This window comes from Pelophylax lessonae, assembly GCF_965119305.1.
Source record: "Pelophylax lessonae genome assembly, chromosome: 13".
Classification (NCBI taxonomy): domain Eukaryota; kingdom Metazoa; phylum Chordata; class Amphibia; order Anura; family Ranidae; genus Pelophylax; species Pelophylax lessonae.
This window is the reverse complement of record NC_138780.1, coordinates 182,970,909-182,990,625: the sequence shown is the minus strand read 5'-3', so window position 1 is coordinate 182,990,625 and position 19,717 is coordinate 182,970,909. Positions and strand designations below refer to the sequence as shown.

The window sequence follows — 19,717 nt, the reverse complement described above, 5'->3', positions numbered from 1 at the left end:
TTGGCCCATTCTTCCACAAATCTTGATGGTTCCATGGGCCTCTTCTATGAACTCTACTCATTCCATAGATTTTCTATTGGGTTCAAGTCAGGTGGTTGGCTGGGCCTATCACCAGCAGCTTTATTTTCTTTCTTTGCAACCGATTGAGAGTTTCCTTGGCTTTGTGTTTGGGATGATTGTCTTGCCGAAATTTCCACCCTCGATTCGTCTTCATCATCCTGGTAGATGGCAACAGATTTTTATCAAGAATGGCTTGTTACATTTTTCTGTTTCAAGTATTTTATTGAAGAATGCAAATGAGTAACAATGTTTGACATACAGAATAATGAGAAGAAGTGCAATCAAAGAGTCTTTATACATTTTTATATAGAGTCTTCATTCAATGATTTGAAGTTTGCCAGTACCGTATGCTGAAAGCCCCACACCATGATGTTCCCAACTCCAAACCTCACTGTTGGTATTGGGGTGTTTTTGGGGTGATGTGTCATTTCACCTCCAAACATGATGTGTATTATGGCAACCAAAGGGTTCGATTTTGGTCTTGTCTTACCAGACTATATTCTCCCAGTATTGCACAGGCTTCTCTAAGCCCCCGTTCACACTGGGGCGACCTGTGAGGCGACCTGGTCGCCTCACAGGTCGCCTCCCATAGGGAAGCTGCGGACCCGTTCTGATAGGAGCGACACAAGTCGCTCCGACCTAGAAAAAGGGTCCGGAGCTTCTTTGGGGCGACCAGGAGGCGACCGCCATAGACTTCAATGTTATGAAGTCCGTGGCGGCCGCTCCGAGGTCGCGGCGCGCTGCTCGCACCGCGACCTCGGAGGTCGCGGTGCGAAGTAGCGTCGCCCCAGTGTGAACGGGGGCTAAATGTTGTGCAGCAAATTTTAAACAAGCTTTAACCACTTAAGCCCCGGAGGATTTTCCTGCTAAAAGACCAGGGGGTATTTTGCGATTCGGCACTGCGTGACTCTAACGGACAATTGCGCAGTCGTGCGACGCTGTACCTAAACGAATTTGACGTCCTTTTTTTCCCACAAACAGAGCTTTCTTTTGGTGGTATTTGATCACCTGTGCGATTTTTTTTTTTTTTTTTTTTTTTGATCACGCGCTATAAACAAAAAAAGAGTGACAATTTTGCAAAAATAGCAATATTTTTCACATTTTTTTTTATATGAAATTCCCCAAAAAAAAATGTAAAAATCAAAATTTTTTAACATTTTTGGCCAATTTGTTTTATCCTACCTAAGTTTGGTAAAAAAAATCGCAAAAAGCGTATTTTGATTGGTTTGCGCAAAAGTTATTGCGTTTACTAACAAAGGGAAAGATTTTTGTCATTTTTGTTGTTTTTTTTTTAACGCGTAATGGCGGCGATCTGCGATTTTTTTTTTTTTTTTTTTTTTTTTTTTTTTGCGGTACTGCGACATTGCGGCGGACAGATCAGACCCTTGACTGACATTTTTGACACTTTTGGGGTTACCAGTGACATTTCTACAGTAATCAGTGCTATACATATGCACTGTTACTGTAAAAATACACTGGCAGTGAAGGGGTTAACTTTATTTGGGAGGGAGGGACTGTGTGTGTCCCTAGGGGCGTGATTCTTACTGTGATTGGCTGTGGCTCTAGCTGTAAGGACACTGATCAACGGATCTACATAGTAGATCCGAGTGATCAGTGTCTTTACAGCGAGGAGAATGACAGGTGGCTTGTTTACGCAAGCTGCCTGACATTCTCCCTCTCCCCCGACGATCGCCGAGTGACCGGCGGACATCGGGTCCGCTGGTCACACGCGCGGGGGGGTCCGTGACCGCGCGGGAGTGCGCCTCCGCGGGCGCGCGCTCGCTCCCCAGACCCTCCCAGGCTAGTGACGTTAATTAACGTCACTCTGCCTGGCAGGGGCTGACCGCCGCAGTAAATCTACTTGCGGCGGTCGGCAAGCGGTTAACATGCTTTTTATTCAGCAATGGAGTCTTGCGTGGTGAGCGTGCATACAGGCCATGGTGGTTGGGTGCATTACTTATTGTTCTCTTTAAAGTGTGGTTGTAAAACCGAAAATAATTTTTTTTTTTTTCACCCTGAAAGAGAAACCCATAATGAGCTAGTATGCATCGCATACTAGCTCATTATGAAATACTTACCTTAGAACGAGCCCCCGCCGTGCCGCCCACTTACCTCTATGACGGGCGACATGTTCAGTCGCCTGTCTTCCGGGATTGCGGTATCCGGCCATCTGATTGGCCGGAGCCGCGGTGACGTCGCTCCCGCGCGGGAGCCGACGGTCACGGCACGGGGCTCTGAAGGAACGGCACCAGCGGCCGTTCCTTCAGAGCGCATGCGCCAGTGATGTCACTGGCTGCATGTAAGGTAAATATCTCCTAAATGGTACATGTTGTTTAGGAGATATTTACAGTACCTATAGGTAAGTCTTATCATAGGCTTAACTATAGGTACAAGTTGCAGAGGAGGGTTTACTTCCTCTTTAAAACAATTGTACCTGCTAATTCCAGGTCTTTCTGAAGCTCTACACAAGTGATCCTTGGCTCTTGGATAACTCTTCTGATAATTATTTTCACTTCTCTGTCAGAAATCTTGCGAGGAGCACCTGGTCGTGGCCGGTTTATGGTGAAATTATGTTCTTTCCACTTCCAGGTTATGGCCCCAACAGTGCTCACTGGAACGTTCATAAGTTTAGAAACCCTTCTGTAAGCAATGCCATCAGTATTTTTTGCAACAATAATGTTGCAAAGGTCTTAATGGAGCTCTTTGCTTTGATCCATCATGAGATGTTTCTTGTGTGGTTGGTAATCAGACCTTTTTATAGGCCATCAGTTGAGACTGAACCGGCTGATATTAATTTGCACGGACAAGGGGCAGGATTGCTTTCTAATTACTGATAGATTTCAGCTGGTGTCTTGGCTTTCATTTACTTTTTGCACCTCCCCTTTCTTCATGTGTTCAATACATTTTCCCTGTCATTCCATTTTATTACACATAACTTAATTTCTAAAGGAATTTGTTTTGGTTTCTTTGTATGGATTGGATGGGTTGTTACTGACATGGTGAAAAGTTCATGTAAATAGAAACTTTAGAAATATACTTGCCTAGAAAAATGGTGACGTGTTCAATACTTATTATTTTACCTGCTGTATACTATATGGAGTACAGAAAATTATATGTTAGAATTCTTACTCCAGCGCTTGCAACTTACAACTTTAAATGCTGCTGGGTTCTTCTGTTTCATTTTTGCTTCTCTGAACTTCCCGTCTTCACAGAAAAGAGTTGGCAGTGGACAGGCAGTCTTAACCACTTTACCACCGGAGGATTTTGCTGTCTTACGTCCAGGCCACTTTTTGCGATTCGGCGCTGTGCGACTTTAACTGACAATTGCGCGGTCGTGCGACGCCGTACCTAAATGAAATTTACGTCCTTTTTTTCCCACAAACAGAGCTTTCTTTTGGTGGTATTTGATCACCTGTGCGAATTTTACTTTTTGCACTATAAACAAAAAAAGAGCGTTTATTTTGAAAAAATAACAATATTTTTAACATTTTTTTTATATGAAATTCCCCCCAAAAAAATGTAAAAACCAATTTTTTTAAAAATTTTTGGCCAATTTGTTTTCTGCTACATATGTTTGGTAAAAAAAATCACAATAAGCGTATTTTGATTGGTTTGCGCAAAAGTTATTGCGTTTACTAACAAAGGGAAAGATTTCTGTCATTTTTGGTGTTTTTTTTTTTAACGAGTAACGGCGGCGAACTGCGATTTTTTTTTTTGCGGGACTGCGACATTGCGGCGGACAGATCAGACCCTTGACTGACATTTTTGACACTTTTGGGGGTACCAGTGACATTACTGCAGTAATCAGTGCTATAAATATGCACTGTTACTGTAAAAATGACACTGGCAGGGAAGGGGTTAATTTTATTGGAGAGGGAGGAGTTAATGTATGCCTGGTGCTTACTGACGTGTGTGGGGGGAGGTGACTGAGTGACACAGGGACAGATCGGATGTCCAGCTATGCTGAACCCTGCAATCTGTCACTCCCTGTCACTTAGGAGATCCGCCCACTCTGTTTACACAGGCGGGCGGATCTCCACACTAGATCCCCGACGATCGGGGATGAGCGGCGGCGATCACCGCTGCTCCTCCCCTGGCCCGACTCCCGCTGTGACTGAAAACAGCGGGAGCGAGCCTCCGGCGGCGCGCAAGCGCCGCCCAGAAGGGGGAGTGTCTGACGACGTAGTACTACGTCGTCAGACGATAACGAGCCGCTCTGCCGCAGTAATATTACTGTGAGCGGAGGTAAAGTGGTTAAGCCAGTCTAGTCCAGAGGAGGAGAGGAGAACCTTGCCTTCCTAGGTTATGTGGCTGTGTGTTTCTATTGACACCCAGAGTGTAGGGAGACAGACCTCTAGCACCTGCATGCAAAGGTGGCTCCATAGGATGCTGCAAGAGAAAGGAGCCACCCTGAAACAAGAATCTTGGGGTAGTGATCATGTCACCAGCCTAAACCGGAATATAGGCAAGGATTAAAGAAGCTGCATATTCAGTAGGTCAGGGATTCCCAAACTATGGCCCTGCAGTTGTTCAGGAACTACAATTCCCATCATGCCTAGTCATGTCTGTGAATGTCAGAGTTTTACAATGCCTCATGGGATGTGTAGTTCCGCAATAGCTGCAGGGCCGTAGTTTGGGAATCCCTGCAGTAGGTGAATAAAACAGCTGCTGAAGGGAGGGTTGCACCGATACCGAGTAGTTGTGCAATTGCTCCAATACCTGAAATTGATACCTTTTGTGGCGCAATTTGAGCCCATACAAAATGAATGGGCTCAAATCGCACTGCAGAGAATTGCATGCAATTTGAGATGGAATGCGGTGTGATTCCTGTCCTAATCGTATTCTATATCCCACACTGCTCCTGTGTGAACCCAGGCTTGTCATTGTGACTTCAGCCTCTGTTCACACAGGAGCGCTGCAGGAAACCGCATGCAATTTGAATAGGAATAACACTGCATTCCTTTCCAAATCGCAGGCGATTCTTTGCAGTACGATTTGAGCCCATTCAGTTTGTATGGTCAAAAAAAAAATTGCACCGCAAAGGTATCTGTACTCTTACTCACTAGTTATAAAAATAAAAAAAAGGGAAATCGGTGCAATCCTAACTGAAGTTTTACTATCACTTTAAATGTTCATCTCTCTCCTAAAGGGTCATACACACTATACAATTTTCTGTAGATTTTTTCCTTTAGATTTACCAAAACCATATAATATGAGGTCAAACCTAAATCTAACAACAAAAGTTGTATAGTGTGTATCCAGCTTAAGAGTACTGGAGATCCTGTTTAGGGCTGCAACTAACCATTATTTTCATAATCGATTAACCACTTAAGCCCCGGAAGATTTTACCCCCTTCCTGACCAGGGGGTATTTTGCGATTCGGCACTGCGTGAATTTAACGGACAATTGCGCGGTCGTGCGACGCTGTACCTAAACGAATTTGGCGTCATTTTTTTCCCACAAACAGAGCTTTCTTTTGGTGGTATTTGATCACCTGTGCGATTTTTTGATCACGCGCTATAAACAAAAAAAATAGCGTCAATTTTGCAAAAATAGCAATATTTTTCCCTTTTTTTTTTTATATGAAATTCCCCCAAAAAAAATGTAAAAATCAAAATTTTTTAACATTTTCGCCCAATTTGTTTTATACTACTTATGTTTGGTAAAAAAAATCACAAAAAGCGTATTTTGATTGGTTTGCGCAAAAGTTATTGCGTTTACTAACTAAGGGAAAGATTTTTGTTGTTTTTTTTTTTTAACGCGTAATGGCGGCGATCTGCGATTTTTTTTTTTTTTTTTTTTTTTTTTTTGCGGTACTGCGACATTGCGGCGGACAGATCGGACCCTTGACTGACATTTTTGACACTTTTGGGGTTACCAGTGACATTTCTACAGTAATCAGTGCTATACATATGCACTGTTACTGTAAAAATACACTGGTAGTGAAGGGGTTAACTTTATTTGAGAGGGAGGGGCTGTGTGTGTCCCTAGGGGCGTTATTCTAACTGTGATTGGCTGTGGCTTCAGCTGTATGCAGAGTGATCAACGGATCTACATAGTAGATCCATATGATCATCTCTCATACAGAGGGGAGAATGACATTCTCCCTCTCCCCCGCCGATCGCAGAGTGGCCGGCGGACATCGGGTCCGCCGGTCACACGCGCGGGGGGGGTCCGTGACCACGCGGGAGCGCGCCTCCGGCGGCGCGCGCTCGCTCCCTAGACCCTCACAGGCTAGCGACGTAGCCCTACGTCACTTTGCCTGTGAGGGGCTGACCGCCGCCGTAGATAGTCGTGCGGCGGTCGGCAAGTGGTTAATTGGTCGATTCTTTTTTTGATTAATTGGATAATTAAAGTGTGGTGTATAATTTATATTATTAATACGAGGGGGTGGGGGGTTATTTGGGACTTTTACATGAGACTCCTACAATTGAGTCTCCATCCCTATATGCGACAAAGCAAAAGAACACAAAAGTGTTCAAAAAAAGTTTGGGACTTTCTATGAGGTATGACCAGTCTACAAATAATAATGATAATGAATAAAGGCACATTGGTAAACACAAAAAAACAAATATATATATAATGTATGTGTGTTTATTTATTAGACCATCCATTAGTAATAGGGTCAATACATCTGGATATAACCCAATCAATTGAAATAAACCTAAATGAATGATGCAATAAAACCATAAACAGTATTAAAGAAATATTAGAAAATTGTCCAAGTAATAATGTTGTTGGCATGGATACATGTTTTGAAAATTGTTAAGGAAGTAGATAATTGGAACTTGATGATGGATATGCCTCCTATTAGTGAAAAGTCACTTCACCAGGTGCAGGTACAATTCAAGTATCTATGAAGAATACATATATGTAAACAACAATGTATCCAATGAATAAAGACACCTAGATATCCAATCGGGAGTATAACTTGCAGTTGGCTGTCAACTGTTACTAAGGTTGCGAATCATCCAGAAGTACGTCCAACTATATACAGTCAGGTCCATAAATATTGGAACATCGACACAATTCTAATCTTTTTGGCTCTATACACCACCACAATGGATTTGAAATGAAACAAACAAGATGTGCTTTAACTGCAGACTTTCAGCTTTAATTTGAGGGTATTTACATCCAAATCAGGTGAACGGTGTAGGAATTACAACAGTTTGTATATGTGCCTCACACTTTAAGGGACCAAAAGTAATGGGACAATTGGCTGCTCAGCTGTTCCATTATAGATAAGCCTTATTATAGGCTTATAAATATACAGGGAAGTAGGATATATGGGCATTTTAACTAGGAGTCAGACATGAAGCTATATGAAGGGTGGAAGAGCTGCACTCTGTCCTCTGACATGTATGGAGGGTGTACTGAGCTGTATGTGTGCTGCACTGTGTCCTCTGACATGTATGGAGGATGTACTGAGCTGTATGTGTGCTGCACTGTGTCCTCTGACATGTATGGATGGTGTACTGAGCTGTATTTCATATGTAAACAAATGAATGCATTCTGCATGCAGGCCAACTAATAGATTATCAAAATAGTTATTTTCATAATTGATTAGTTGTTGATTAATTGATTGGTTGTTTCGGCCCTCATCCTGTTTAGTTGATTTTTCTGCTGGTGATTTCCAGTTTGGATTTATTATCTCTGGTTGAGTCATTTCACATGTAAATGTGCCCTTTGTACGGTCTTATATAAGCCTGCCGGCTGTTCTATGCCTCACAGTGCACCCGGAAAGTATTCACAGCGCTTCACTTTCTCCACATTTTATGTTACAGCCTTATTCCAAAAAGGATTCAATTCATTATTTTCCACCAAATTCTACAAACAATCCCCCATAATGACAATGTAAAAGACATTTGTTTGTAATAATTGCAAATTTATTAAAAATAAAAAAACAAAATAATCCCATGTACATAAGTATTCACACCCTTTGCCATGACACTCAAAATTGAGGTCAGATACATCCTGTTTCCACTGATCATCCTTGAGATGTTTCTACAACTTGATTGGAGTCCACCTGTGGTTAATTTAGTTGATAGGACATGATTTGGAAAGGCACACACCTCTCTATATAAGGTCTCACAGTTAACAGTGCATGTCAGAGCACAAACCAAGCCATGAAGTCCAAGGAATTGTCTGTAGACCTCTGAGACAGGATTGTATGGAGGCACAGATCTGGGGAAGATTTCTGCAGCATTGAAGGTCCCAATGAGCTCAGTGGCCTCCATCATCTGTAAATGAAAAAAAATTGGAACCACCAGGACTCTTCCTGGAGCAGGCTACCTGGCCAAACTGAGGGATCGGGGGAGAAGGGCCTTAGTCAGGGAAGTGACCAAGAACCCGATGGTCACTCTGACAGAGCTCCAGCATTTCTCTGTGGAGAGAGGAGAACCTTCCAGAACAGGGGTCTTCAAACTACGGCCCTCCAGTTGTTCAGGAACTACAATTCCCATCATGCCTAGTCATGTCTGTGAATGTGAGAGTTTCACAATGCCTCATGGGATGTGTAGTTCCACAACAGCTGGAAGGCCGTAGTTTGAGGATCCCTGTTCTAGAAGAACAACCATCTCTGCAGCACTCCACCAATCAGACCTGTATGGTAGAGTGGCCAGACGGAAGCCACTCCTCAGTAAAAGGCACATGGCAGCCCACCTGGAGTTTGCCAAAAACACCTGAAGGACTATCGGACCATAAGAAACAAAATTCTCTGGTCTGATAAAATGAATATTGAACTCTTTGGCCTGAATGACAAGCGTCATGTCTGGAGGAAACCAGGCACCGCTCATCACCTGGCCAATACCATCCCTACAGTGAAGCATGGTGGTGGTGGCAGCATTATTCTGTGGGGATGTTTTTCAGCAGCAGGAACTGGGAGACTAGTCAGGATTGAGGGAAAGATGAATGCAGCAATGTACAGAGACATCCTTGAAGAAAACCTGCTCCAGAGCGCCCTGGACCTCAGACTGGGGAAAGGTTCATCTTCCAACAGGACAACGACCCTAAGCACACAGCCAAGATAACAAAGGAGTGGCTATGGGACAACTCTGTGAATGTCCTTGAGCGGCCCAGCAAGAGCCCAGACTTGAACCCGATTGAACATCTCTGGAGAGATCTGAAAATGGCTGTGCATCGACGTTCCCCATCCAACCTGATGGAGCTTAAGAGGTCCTGCAAAGAAGAATGGGAGAAACTGCCCAGAAATAGGCGTGCCAAGCTTGTAGCATCATAACCAAAAAGACTTGAGGCTGTGATTGGTGCCAAAGGGGCTTCAACAAAGGCTATAAATACTTATGTACATGTGATTATTTTTTTAATACATTTTCAAAGATTTCAAACCAACTTCTTTCACATTGTCATTATGGGGGATTGTTTGTAGAATTTTGATGAAAATAATTAATTTAATCCATTTTGTTCCTCTACCCCCCCCTTATCCCTCTATCCCTAAACCTAACATAATTTAACCCTTGCAGTATGGATGGCCTCACTGTAAGTGTAGTTTAACCACTTGCCGACCGCTTACTGTATATTTACTTCAGGAAAGTGGCTCTCCCAGGCAGAATCACGTTAATAAATGTCATCTGCCTGGGAGGAGCTAGGGGGCCGCGCTCCCGCCCCCTGATCGTAGGCGGGGAAGCCAGTGCGGGTGTCAGGCGGCTCAGATTGCCACCTGACACCGACGATCTCTCCCCGCTGACAGAGAAGGAGGACGGCTGATGTAAACACAGCCGTCCGTCCTTCTCCCTCGGATGATCATAGAGGCAATGTGATCCTGCTATATAGGATCGCATGTCTCTATGGTCATCTCACAAGCCCATCCCCCCCCCCCCCCCCACACAGTTAGAATCACTCCCCTAGGCTCACATTTAACCCCTTGATCACCCACAGTGTTAACCCCTTCCCTGCCAGTGTCATTATTACAGTAACAGTGCATATTTTTAGCACTGATTACTGTAGTAATGTCACTGGTCCCCAAAAATGTCAGTTAGGGGTCCGATCTGTCTGCCGCAATGTCGCAGTCCCGCTAAAAATCGCAGATTGCCGCCATTACTAGTAAAAAAAAAAAAAAAATGAAATAAATCTCTTCCGTAGTTAGTAGATGCAATAACTTTTGCACAAAACCAATCAAAATACTCTTATTGCGATTTTTTTTTTTTTTTTTTTTTTTTTTTTTATTGAGAATGTTATATAGCAGAATGTGAAAAATATATATTTTTTTTTTTTTTTTTTTTTTTTATTGAGAATGTTATATAGCAGAATGTGAAAAATATATATTTTTTTTTTTTTTTTTGCAAAATTGTCGCTCTTTTTTTGTTTATAGCGCAAAAAATAAAAATCGCACAGGTGATCAAATACCGCCAAAAGAAAGCTCTGTTTGTGGGGAAAAAAAAGTACATCAATTTTATTTGGGTACAGCTTCGCACGACTGCGCAATTGTCCGTTAAAATAACGCAGTGCCGAATCGCAAAATAGGGCCTGGTCATTAAGGGGGGAAATCCTTCTGTCTGAAAGTGGGTTAAGTCCTGGTTCAGTTTTATTTTTGTTTTTTTTTCACTACTTGGAGTGAGGCTTTGGGCCCCTTGCACACGGGGCCATCCTTGCTGCTGTGGCAATTTAGACTTGTGTTCCAGAATTCGCTCCTGAACACATAGGGACCTAAATGCAAGTACCACTGGCCAGGTGCAGCCGGCCACAGACTTTGACAGTGCAGGCAGCAGGGCTTAACATTGCACCTGCACTAAAATTCTAAGAGGGCGCACAGCAGCCAGGCGGCTCGTCTCCAATAGGCCTTGGAGAGATCCAGGTGCAGGGAAAGCATGGTGTATGTGGAACCGGAACACATCCTAGGTTGCTGCCTTTCTGGTCATTTGGGTAATCCATTCCTGGGTATAGGGTTAGTAATATTATTATTATACAGGATTTATATAGCGCCAACAGTTTGCGCAGCGCTTTACAATGTGAAGGAAGACAATACAGTTACAATACAGTTCAAAACAGGAGGAACTAGAGGGCCCTGCTCGTTAGAGCTTACAATCTAGAAAATCTAGTAAAGACCGTCATTAAAGAGGAGCTTGAGATTTCCACAAAAAAAAAAAAAACATTTAAAATTCAGCAGCTACAGATACTGTAGCTTCTGACTTTCAATATAAGGAAATTTACCTGTCCAGGGATCCAGTAAAGGTAATCAGTCGATCCCTACTCCTAAGCCCATACCCAGGACCAAAATGTAAATTGTGGAAAAGATGGGGTTCTGGTGAGAGGACCCCCCCCCCCCCCCCCGAGGTTCCACTGGAGGGCTACCATTGCAATCTGATTTATACATGCCTGGGGGGTATCTTAGGTGTTCCCCCCCAGATTGCACAGTACTGTAGTGCTGACATGGGTTGTAGCCCCCCCTTGTGTTCATCATGACTCAGCTTCTCTATAATCTGCTAAGCCTATGCCTGTACTGCACACCACCTTGTATTGGGGTGTCTGTGTATGTAATGTGATGGTTTGGGGGGTGTCTGGGTATGTAATGTGATGGTTTGGGGGGTGTCTGGGTATGTAATGTGATGGTTTGGGGGGTGTCTGGGTATGTAATGTGATGGTTTGGGGGGTGTCTGTATGTAATGTGATGGTTTGGGGGGTGTCTGGGTATGTAATGTGATGGTTTGGGGGGTGTCTGTGTAAGTAATGTGATAGTTTGGGGGGTGTCTGGGTATGTAATGTAAAAATTTGGGAGGTGTCTGTGTATGTAATGTGATGGTTTGGGGGGTGTCTGTGTATGTAATGTGATGGTTTGGGGGGGTGTCTGTGTATGTAATGTCATAGTTTGGGGGGGTGTCTGTGTATGTAATGTCATAGTTTGGGGGTGTCTGTGTATGTAATGTGATGGTTTGGGGGGGTGTCTGGGTATGTAATGTGATGGTTTGGGGGGTGTCTGTATGTAATGTGATGGTTTGGGGGGTGTCTGGGTATGTAATGTGATGGTTTGGGGGGTGTCTGTATTTTGATGGTTTGGGGGGTGTCTGTGTATGTAATGTCATAGTTTGGGGGGGTGTCTGTGTATGTAATGTCATAGTTTGGGGGGTGTCTGTGTATGTAATGTGATGTTTTGGGGGGGTGTCTGTGTATGTAATGTCATAGTTTGGGGGTGTCTGTGTATGTAATGTGATGGTTTGGGGGGTGTCTGTGTATGTAATGTGATGGTTTGGGGGGTGTCTGTGTATGTAATGTGATGGTTTGGGGGGTGTCTGTGTATGTAATGTGATGGTTTGGGGGGGTGTCTGTGTATGTAATGTCATAGTTTGGGGGGGTGTCTGTGTATGTAATGTCATAGTTTGGGGGTGTCTGTGTATGTAATGTGATGGTTTGGGGGGGTGTCTGTGTATGTAATGTCATAGTTTGGGGGGGTGTCTGTGTATGTAATGTCATAGTTTGGGGGTGTCTGTGTATGTAATGTGATGGTTTGGGGGGGTGTCTGGGTATGTAATGTGATGGTTTGGGGGGTGTCTGTATGTAATGTGATGGTTTGGGGGGTGTCTGGGTATGTAATGTGATGGTTTGGGGGGTGTCTGTATTTTGATGGTTTGGGGGGTGTCTGTGTATGTAATGTCATAGTTTGGGGGGGTGTCTGTGTATGTAATGTCATAGTTTGGGGGGTGTCTGTGTATGTAATGTGATGGTTTGGGGGGGTGTCTGTGTATGTAATGTCATAGTTTGGGGGTGTCTGTGTATGTAATGTGATGGTTTGGGGGGTGTCTGTGTATGTAATGTGATGGTTTGGGGGGTGTCTGGGTATGTAATGTGATGGTTTGGGGGGGTGTCTGTGTATGTAATGTCATAGTTTGGGGGTGTCTGTGTATGTAATGTGATGGTTTGGGGGGTGTCTGTATTTTGATGGTTTGGGGGGTGTCTGTAATGTGATGGTATGGGGGGTGTCTGTTTTTTGATGGTTTGGGGGGTGTCTGTGTATGTTATGTGATGGTTTGGGGGGTGTCTGTAATGTGATGGTTTGGGGGGGTGTCTGTTTTTTGATGGTTTGGGGGGTGTCTGTGTATGTTATGTGATGGTTTGGGGGGTGTCTGTGTATGTTATGTGATGGTTTGGGGTTCTCTGTGCTCTGTAGATATTCAGCGGCTCGCCTGCAGCAATCATTATAGAAGAGATTTATGCCATACATGTCAGGAGTTTCATCAGCCAGATGTCTGTCCATGTGAAACCACCATCTGTCATTCCTGGCTGTACACGGCGTCCCCAAGCTCAACAGGTGAGGAGGTGTCACCTCTTCCTGCACTTTCATTGGCCCACGACAGTGTTTCATGTGAACGCTCTAGAAGCCTGCGGTGAGGAAGTGAACTGAAACCGGTTTCTCAGAGCTTGTTTATATCGCTAACCGGAAGATAAACACTTGTATGTGGATGTATATACACTGATATTTAGGTGCACAGCAGGTAAAACACTGGACAATAGTTACATTACAAAGACTGAATCCCACTCAGCAATGCCGGCTTCTCTTCTGTAGATATCAAAGAAGACGCCTCCAGTGCATTTCTTGCAAGCTTTCAAAATAAGCGCAAAGTAGCTCTGCCTTTTCCGCTGCATTAAACTCCGGAGCATCGTGTTTTTTGAGCAGATGAGTTATCATCTCTCACCATTTGTTATGTTTTTCAGCTTTTTCATCCACTTTTATTAATTATTAATATTCGTTTATTACTTTTCTTGTAAGGGGTAGTGTTAGCTTTTAATATTAGGGTTAGGGATTAATGCTAGGGTTTAGGATTAGGGGTTAACATTAGTGTTTGGTTTTAATATTAGGGTTAGGGGTTAATATTAGTGTTCGGTTTGGGGTTAGGGTTTATGATTAGCGTTAAGGTTTAAGATTACAGGTTAATATTAGGGTTAGGGGTTAATTGGGTTATGGTTTAGGATTTGGGGTTAATGTTAGGGTTTAGGATTAGGGGATAATAGTGTTCGAGGTTGGGGTTAATTTTGGGATTTGGGGATTAATATTCGGGTTAGGTTTAGGGGTTGGGGTTTAATATTTAGGGTTAAGGTTTAGGATTAGGGGTTAATAGGGTAAGGGGTTAATATTAGGGTTAAGGTTTAGGATTAGGGGTTAATAGGGTAAGGGGTTAATATTAGGGTTAAGGTTTAGGGGTCAGGGTTTAATATTAGGGTTAAGGTTTAGGATTAGGGGTTAATAGGGTAAGGGGGTTAATATTAGGGTTAAGGTTTAGGATTAGGGGTTAATATTAGGGTCAAGGTTTAGGGGTCAGGGTTTAATGTTAGGGTTTAGGATTAGAGGTTAATAGAGTAAGGGGGTTAATATTAGGGTTAATGGGGTAAGGGGTTAATATTAGGGTTAGGTTTAGGGGTCAGGGATTAATATTAGGGTTAAGGTTTAGGATTAGGGGTTAATAGGGTAAGGGGTTAATATTAGGGTTAAGGTTTAGGATTAGGGGTTAATAGGGTAAGGGGTAATATTAGGGTTAGGTTTAGGGGTCAGGGTTTAATATTAGGGTTAAGGTTTAGGATTAGGGGTTAATAGGGTAAGGGGTAATATTAGGGTTAGGTTTAGGGGTCAGGGTTTAATATTAGGGTTAAGGTTTAGGATTAGGGGTTAATAGGGTAAGGGGTAATATTAGGGTTAGGTTTAGGGGTCAGGGGTTAATATTAGGGTTAAGGTTTAGGATTAGGGGTTAATAGGGTAAGGGGTAATATTAGGGTTAGGTTTAGGGGTCAGGGTTTAATATTAGGGTTAAGGTTTAGGATTAGGGGTTAATAGGGTAAGGGGTTAATATTAGGGTTTAGGCTTAGGGGTTAATGGAGTAAGGGTTTAATATTAGGTATAAAGGTTTAGGATTAGGGGTTAATATTAGGGTTAAGGTTTAGGATTAGGGGTTAATAGGGTAAGGGGTTAATATTAGGGTTAAGGTTTAGGGGTCAGGGTTTAATGTTAGGGTTTAGGATTAGAGGTTAATAGAGTAAGGGGGTTAATATTAGGGTTAAGGCTTAGGTTTTAGGGGTTATTGGGATAAGGGGGTTAATATTAGGGGTTAATAGGGTAAGGGGTTAATATTAGGGTTAAGGTTTAGGGTCAGGGTTTAATATTAGGGTTTAGGATTAGGGGTTAATGGGGTAAGGGGTTAATATTGGGGTTAAGGTTTAGGATTAGGGGATACGATCAGTGTTAGGGCTTAGGTTTTAATATTGGGGTTAGGGTTTATTAGGATTAGGGGTTATTGTTAGGGTTTAGGATTAGAGGTTAATGTTGGGGTTTAATATTGGGATAAGGGGTTAATATTAGCGTTCGGGTTGGGATTTGTTTTTTTTTTTTATGTATTTTATTTATATTTTTATTTTATTTTTTTTTAATTTTGGTATCACATTTGAGCAGGAAATGCTTCGAAGCCCCCTATAGGTCATCAGTTTAACGTTACAGAGGAGGTATTTTGCTAGGATTATTGCTCTGACTCCGGCGTCCACGGCAATATGTAACATGTATCACAATCAATGTTTTCATGCGTAGACGCCCCTAATGCGTGCATTTATGATCATACATGTGTGTGTGTATATACACTGCTCAAAAAAATTAAAGAAACACTTTGAAAGCACATCGGATCACAATGGGGAAACATATAGGATACTAAAGTTTTTTGCTATATCACGGGTGCACATAAATTTAAGGTTTGACATGTTGGGTATCTTTTTACTCCCTGTGCAACCTCGTCTTTTATATTTTACCAAAATTGTAGGTAGTTTATTACCTTTGTTTGCCCTAAAATTTTCTTTTATTGTGTTTTTTACTGAAATTTTGGATTTCCTAGACCTTTGCAGTAATATTGCGTGACATTAATAAATTGGAACTAACACTATTTTATTCTCTAGGGTGTCTGCTTTCAGAAAATTAATAATGTTTGTGGGTTTTGTGTAATCTTCAGGCCTAAAATTATTTTTTAGATACGTGTAAAAAAAAATTAATTAATTAATAATATATGCAAAAATGCTTTTGGCAGTGAAAAGGTAAATAATAAAACTTTGAAGCTAATTGGATTCCCTGCTGAGCTGCACCATATTCTGTGTGCTTTAGTTTTGGTAAATAACCCCCTGTATCAGATCTGCAAATCCCCTAGCGTCATGTAATCTTTGATCTCTGCCAAACTCCGCCCATTGTTAGCTCCACCCACCGCCTTGCGTTATGTCATCATCTTTGGGCCCCCACTTGTAAGTACGGTACCATCCCTAAGCATGATGAGATTTGTAGTTTTATGAGAGAGACCGAGAAAAGGACGTGCAGCACCAGAGGCCCCTCCCATTTTTTTAGCCCCACCGTAGCAGGAAATCAAAGTCCATATGATGACATCACAGGTACATTTAGATTTGTTTTTTTTTTTGGGTGATTTTATGTTTCATAGTAAACGGCTTCAATCTTATTTTTAGGAGCTGTGGAAAGTTCTAACATATACAGATGGTGCCCTGTGGGATGGGTATTAAGGTGCGCCTAGTACAAATGCTTATATCACTAATGCCTCGTTTCCACTGAGCGGTTCGGTTCGGTGCGCAATTTTTGCCGTTTCCATTTTCCAAAAGTTGTGAATGGTACCCTAATTCCGAGCTGTACCGAACTAATTTTTTGGGACCTGTTAATTGGGGTACCAAGCACAATTGTACCATACCAACAGGGTGGAGCTACACTCTGCAGAATGTTGATTGGTTGATTGGCCTATCACCACGCCTATCAAGTGACGCTGATCACTACTTTCTGGCTACACCACGCCTATCATGTAAGGGTATGGCGGTGGAAACGCAAGCCTGATAAAGGTGTAATGTTCCGAACCGTACTGAACTGTACCAAACCAAGCCGTACCGCTCAGTGGAAACGAGGCATTAGAGGGCTTTTTGAAAGGTTTATTGGTAAAGCCCAACTCTCGGGGGAAGTAGTTCTGGGTGTGCGCTGATGTGACTCCTCCCCTGACACATCTGGCCCTTAAAGGATAAGTCCTGCCTAAAACTAAAATCCCTGCATCTATAGATCCTCTTGTTATAACATTACCCTATCTAGCCCTGTAAAGAAGAAATCAGTATACATACTTTTTTTTAAGCCGATCCGACCCGATCTCTAGCTGCGGAAGCTCGGCAGAGGACACGGCCAACAACGGCTGTGAAATGAATGGGAGGTGACGTCACCCATAGAGTTACTATGGGGTTTCCGTTGTCGGCTGTGTCCCCTGCACCTGCCTCCACAGCGAGGCCGCGGCTGACAGCTCAGCGTAGGATTGGGTCGGCTTCAAAAAAGGGAAGTATACTGATTTCTTCTTTACAGGGCTAGATAGGTTAGTGTTAGAATGTGGAGATCTATAGATGTAGGGATCTTATAAGCGTGGACTTATCCTTTATTGGTGGTAAACCTCAGACATGAATAAAGCATATCCCTCCTCCATAGTGTGTACTTGTCTCATTCCAGAGCACCAAGTATCATTTCTCTCTGCTACCTTGTTCCTCTGCTATTAGCATTAATCACTTCTGACACCAAGAGATAAAAGGTGACATGGGGAGAGAGCTCCAGCACACAAGTCTTTGATTGGCAGCCTCCGCTTTGTTACTGTGTGCTCATTGAAGGGGGGTGTGTCACTTCTCTCCAATCACCTCTGTGCTCTCCTCACTAAGTGTAACTTCAGCTCTCCGCCCCCTGTTTTTTTTTTAACGTTCAGACAAGCGTTCTAAATTCTGCACTTTGAATGGATACAGGGAAAAGATAGCTGTAGATAAACCAATGCAATTGATGCAGAAGGATTTGTTTCATCTCTGTGTATCGCTTTACTGGGTATATGTAAGGGTTTAAAACCACTTTAAATTGCCATGGGTGCGGGCCAGCCGTGGTATTAAAGCTTTGTTTTTTTGTTTTTTTCAAATAAACATGTTCTACTTCGCTGCTCTGTGCAGTGGTTTTGCACAGAGCACCGATCCTCTTTTCAGGTCCCGTCGGCACTCCTGGCTCCTCCCCCTCAAGCAGTGCCTCCAGAGAAAGCCGCTTGCCCCGGGGGTCACCACTGCTCGCTCCAGAGCTGCTGCTCTTTCCCCTCCGCTCTCTCCTTATTGGCTCACTGGCTGTGTTTGACAATGAGGAGGAAGAGTCTCAGTATAGCCGTGGCTATTGTGAACATCACTGGATCGGAGGGGGGGCTCAGGTAAGGATCGGGGGTTCACACAGAAGGTTTTTTACCTTTTATGCTTCGAATGCATGAAGGTTAAAAACCTTCTGCCTTTAGAACCACTTTAAAGCGGAGTTCCAAAAAATGTTTTTCGATAAAAATACCCCCCGGGACAGTCAGGGCTAGTGCATTTCAGCAACTATAGCCTCTGTACTGTCCCCGGTTTCACTTACCTTTTAGAAGAAATACTTACCTTAAAAATGTCTTGTCCAGCGCTGCCATCTCAGGTGTGGGCAGCTGAAGCCTGAGCGTCCGTCTTCGGTGACGTCAGAGTCCCAGAATGCCTTCATGCGTCATCCCTGTACAGCTTCTGGGCATGCCGGAAGCTGTACATCAGGGAATAACGGGCCTGTACTGGAAGTGACGAGCGGGGCCGGCGCATTGATTCCTGGGAGCAAAGATGCTCCTCTCCCAGGAGTCAATGCAAGCAGGAAGTCACGGCGTGGGCCGCGGCTGCAGAGGGAGGAAGGGGAAGGAAGGTAAGTATATTTTCTTTAATAACAAGGTAAGTAATTAAAAAAAAAAATTGAAATGATCCAATTCTTTTTCAGCTACATTACAGCAAGCGGATGGGGCAAAGTCGATTTTGAGGCCGGAACTCTGCTCTAGGGCCAAGACACAAGGTGTCCCACCAACACCTAATCTAGGGCAGGCAGCATGCTGGGCCACCCAAGCCTAAGGGAGAGAATGGAGTGCACTCCAGACCTTTTATGCCTCACATGGGTATCCTTATGTCCTATTAACGTCACTAGCCTGTCACTGGCTTGTGAGTCAATAGCGGGCGAGCGAGCGCCCGCCCGCCCCGGCTCGTTCCCTAACAAGTCAGTGCGTGTGACCGGCGGACCCGATGTCCGCCGGTCACTCGCGATTGTTCGCCGGGAAGGGAGAAAGGCAGGCGGCTAATGTAAACAAGCCGCCTGTCACTCTCCCCTGTGTAAAAATGGAGATCAGACGGTTCTACTATGTAGGACCGTTGATCTCTGTTTTTACACTAGTAGCCATGTCCCATCACAGTTAGAATCACGCCCCTAGGGACACACTTAACCCCTCCCTCTCCAATACAGTTAACCCCTTCCCTGCCAGTGTCATTTTTACAGTAACAGTGAATATGTATAGCACTGATTACTGTAGTAATGTCACTGGTACCCCCAAAATTGTCAAAAATGTCAGTCAAGGGTCCGATCTGTCCGCCGCAATGTCGCAGTCCCGCAAAAAAAATCGCAGATCGCCGCCATTACGCGTTAAAAAAAAAAACACCAAAAATCTTTCTCTTTGTTAGTAAACGCGATAACTTTTGCCCAAACCAAAATACGCTTTTTTTTTTTTTTTTTTTTTTTTTTTTTTTTTTTTTTTTTACCAAACATATGTAGCATAGAACAAATTGGCCGAAAATTTTAAAAAATTTTGATTTATACATTTTTTTTTTGGGGAATTTCATATAAAAAAATGTGAAA

At 43.3% G+C, this 19,717-nt stretch overlaps 1 protein-coding gene across 1 annotated transcript in view; it reads left to right on the top strand.

The window, feature by feature from the left end:
• Window positions 1-19,717, top strand: part of SEL1L (SEL1L adaptor subunit of SYVN1 ubiquitin ligase) — a 74,229-nt gene that overhangs the window by 12,765 nt on the left and 41,747 nt on the right. The window lies entirely within an intron of this gene.